The sequence below is a fragment of the Myotis myotis genome, unplaced genomic scaffold (assembly GCF_014108235.1).
Source record: "Myotis myotis isolate mMyoMyo1 unplaced genomic scaffold, mMyoMyo1.p scaffold_m19_p_9, whole genome shotgun sequence".
NCBI lineage: Eukaryota > Metazoa > Chordata > Mammalia > Chiroptera > Vespertilionidae > Myotis > Myotis myotis.
Genome location: NW_023416401.1, coordinates 44,530,356 through 44,534,608, shown reverse-complemented (window position 1 = coordinate 44,534,608; position 4,253 = coordinate 44,530,356). Strand labels below are relative to the sequence as shown.

Here is a 4,253-nt window from a genome sequence, read left to right as displayed (position 1 = left end):
TGTTATAGTATTTATTAAATAGGAATATGTTAGAATATATTTATTATAAAAATGAAAGAAACTGCCCCATAATCATCAACTGAATATGTTGTTTTCCTAATTTTTAACATTCCACATATTTTTTTGACAGACAACTGTTTAGTTTTTATTTCATAATCATAAACTTAACTATGCAATCCAGCTAGACTGGGAGGGGTAAGGAAATTATGGAATCGAATAAACTGGCAAGAGCACAAAGATTATAAAACATTCCAAGCAAATCGGGGTGAAGGGGTGCTCTCTTGAGCTACAGAAGGAATGGTCTCGTGGTGAAGATAAAACACAAGTCAAATTTATTAGAGTTGTCCACAGTCAGCAATGGTGATCTTCTTGCTGGTCTTGCCGTTCCTGGACCCAAAGCGCTCCATGGCTGTCACAATATCCATGCCTTCCTTCAACTGGTGGAAGACCACATGCTTGCCAGCCAACCACTCAGTCTTGCCAGTGCAGATGAGAAACTGGGAAGGATTGTGTTGGGTCCAGCATTTGCCATGGACAAGATGCCAGGACCTGTATGTTTCAGGAGGAAGTTCTTATCCTCAAATTTCTCCCCATAGATCAGTGGCTCTCAACCTTGGCTGCACATTAGAATCACCTGGGAATCTTTTTAAAATCCTGATTTCTGGGCCACATCCTCCGGAAATTCTGTTTCTTTGTTATGGGGTGGGGTCACAACATTAGTAACAAAGAAACAGAATTTCCGGAGGATGAGGCCCAGAAATCAGGATTTTAAAGATTCCCAGGTGATTCTAATGTGCAGCGAAGGTTGAGAACCACTGCCATAGATGGACTTGCCGCCTGTGCCATTATGGCGTGTGAAGTTACCACCCTGGCACATAAATCCCAGAATAATCTGTGAAAGCAGGAACCTTTATAACCAAATCCTTTCTCCCCAGTGCTCAGAGCACGGGAGTTTTCTGCTATCTTTGGAACTTTGTCTACAAACAGCTCAAAGGCGACGCGGTCCGGGGCTCGCCGTCAATGGAGATGTCGAAGAACACAGTGGGGTTCACCATGGTTGGTCATGGGAGGCTTCGAGGTGGCGGCGTCTGCAAAGCCTCAACATATTTTTTGAAATAATATGAAATTAGTGAAATGTTGAGCAGTCGTCTTAAAATATAAGTTGTCAATTCCCTATGTCTGCTATATTTCATGGAATTGGCTTTATCCTTTCCTTGAACATCAAAGTAGAAATCGAAATTTGATAGCATCATTGTCCTCTTGAAGATCAGAAATACTTTAAAATATTCCATAAGAACTGACACCATTTGGAATTATAAAATTGTACTTTATGCTTAGATAAAAATCTTAAGAATTCACCCAGTGTATGTATGTGTGTATGCATATATGTGTGTATGTATGTATGTGTATATGAATGCATGCATGTATACATGTATGTATATAGGTATGTGCGTATGTGCATATGTATATAGTCCTTAAAGTAGCATGAGAAACAGAGAGATGAGAAAAAAAGCAGGTGAATTTAAGCATCCTCTAATCACACCTTCTTGCCAAAATACAAGGCTTCTATTGCAAGCTGACATGTCTGTACATCTGCTATGGACCTATGGTTGCTCTTTTTACAAATTAAGAAGCTATGTCCTCAATTCTGTGCATCTATATAAGCAACTGATCTTTCAAAAAACAATAGAATTCTATATACCAGTCAGATTCACAAAGCCTCTGGTGGTTTTCGAATACCAATTTTATTTTCTGCACTAATACATCATGATGATAAGATAAAAATATCAAATGGCCATCAGTGATAAACATTATAGAGCTTTTGGAAATGCAGTGAATTGCTGTGCCATTCAAGCACACAAAGTTAGGCAATGATAGAACATTCACATAGATGCCATATGGTCACTGGAAGTGGGACAAGGACTGATGCAGTGGGATCAGCAAGAGCATGCATTTTGAAAGAACAAGCTGAAATAGTGTGGGATGTGCAGGAATTATTTGAATTAGTCCTATTATTTAAGTTAACCCTTAAATATGCTGGCCTAGCAAATTTTAAGTTCTATATAGGACAATTATAATATACTTGTTACAATAAAAACATCAACAGCACCAATGTTACTTGCACATTTGCAAAAATACAAACACCATTCACAATTTTGAATTGTGATCTAAAAATACAATACCTATTTAAGGCAACAATTGTAATAACTTAGGCTATATACAGTTTTTAATACCTATGAAACAAGTTTTTGTTCTGCCAACAGTAAACTAGAAATTTTGTCACCAAAAGTGATTTATTTGGCAGGAAGATAATTGCAAACTGGTACATGAAGCAACAGAGAGCCACAGCCACACCCCGACACAAGAAACAGGAAGCCCCTTTTCACTGAGGAAAGACAAGGGGCTGCTCCAACCAGACACCTCTGTTGTAAACCTAGTTTGTCCTGCAGGGCTTTTCCAGAGACACAGGGTGTGTGAGCCCCTCCCACCAGCCCTCCCCATTCCTAAGTTGAGGTCTCTGTTATAAATTCTGACAGCTCTTAACTATACATGTATGTTCATTGGATTCTGTTGGTTGACTGTGTCATTCCAGTGTTCTATATTTCTGGTGTAGAGAAAGGTTGTAGAAGTTCTAACATTTGTAATTGTGATGTCCTGTTTCTCCTTTTAGCTCTTTCAGTGTTCACAGCACCTACTATGAAGCTCTATTGTTTGATATATACACATTTAGGGTCATTATTTTGTCATTAATCAATGCCCCTCTTTATTTCTAGTAATATTCCTTGCTCTGAATCTATGTTAATGATTTTTAATATAGTCACTCTAGTTTTATTGTTGTTGTTTTGATAGCTGTGTGCATGATATTTCTTTTTTCCCGTTTTTCTGTCAATCTCCATGTTGTTGTATTTGAAGTGAGCTCCTTCCAGACAGCATGTAATTGAATCATAGACTGTTTAATCTACTCTGCTAATTTCTGACATAGAATAGACTGATGTCCAAGATGACGAAGTGTGCCAGACATATTTTCATTTTAAGCATCAATCATATGACTTTGTAAGTTTTCAGCTTACTAAATCCCAGCCCTCAGTCTACAAGGAAATGCTGAGTAGAACAGAAAGGAGATGCTTTGCCAACTCACCTTCACAAAACTATGAGAAACTAGAAGTGAGTAAAGTTGATTTAAGTCACTAAGTATGGAAGCAGGAGAGGGGGGTTTAATATGTTTATTCAGCAGCAGATAATTTGTTTTGCTACATGATAAAAGCCTGGAAGAATTTCACTAGCAAATGTTTGAAGTTAAGAAACCAGACACTGAGTTATACATTCAATGTGATTTCATATAGATCAATTTTAGAAAATATAAAGCTCACCAGTAAAGATAAATGTTAGAATAGTGGTTAATTTAAATGCTATGATAAAGAAAGGCATGATCAAGGTTATTAAGTAATCCTATATAATAAAAGCCTAATATGCTAAGTGTCTGATTGACTGGTTGTCCATTTAACCAATCAAAGTGTAATATGCTAATGATATGCTAAGGCCACTCAACCGCTCGCTATGACATACACTGACCACCAGGGGGCAGACACTTCAACCAGTAGGTTAGCTTCTTACTGGGGTCCTGCAGATCGGGACTGAGCAAGATGGGCTGGACATGCCCTGGAGCCCTCCTGCGGTCCCTTCCCGGCTGGCCAACTTCCTGCATCCCTCCCAGCCCCGATCGTGCACCGGTGGGGTCCCTCTGCCTGGCCTGTGCCATCTCACAATTTGTGCTGTGGGACCCCCCCGACCCAAGCAAAAATTTTGTGCACCGGGCCTCTAGTTTTTCTATATTTGACTTGCATTATAGTTAAAGTAGAGGCCCAGTGCATGAATTTGGGCACCAGTGGAGTTCCTCAGCCTGGCCTGCGGGATTGGGCCAAAACCGGCACTCCAACATCCCCCATGGGGTCCCGGATTGTGAGAAGGCACAGGCTAGGCTGAGTGACCCCACTGGTGCATGATCGAGTCCAGGGAAGGAGACAGGAGGTTGGCTAGCCAGGGAGGAACACGGGAGAGCTCCAGAGTGTGTCTGGCCCATCTCGCTCAGTCCCGTTCAGCTGGATCCCAGCAGCAAGCTAACCTACTGGTTGGAGCGTCTGCCCCTGGTGGTCAGTGCATCTCCTAGCAAGCAGTTGAGTGGCTTCAGCATATCATTAGCATATTACATTTTGATTGGTTGAGCGGCCAACTGGATGACCAGGAACTTAGCA

At 40.6% G+C, this 4,253-nt stretch overlaps 1 pseudogene; it reads right to left on the bottom strand.

Annotated features, from left to right (window-relative positions):
* Window positions 1-311: 311 nt before the first annotated feature.
* LOC118663456 lies at window positions 312-1,055 on the bottom strand (annotated as a pseudogene).
* Between the last annotated feature and the right edge of the window lie 3,198 nt (window positions 1,056-4,253).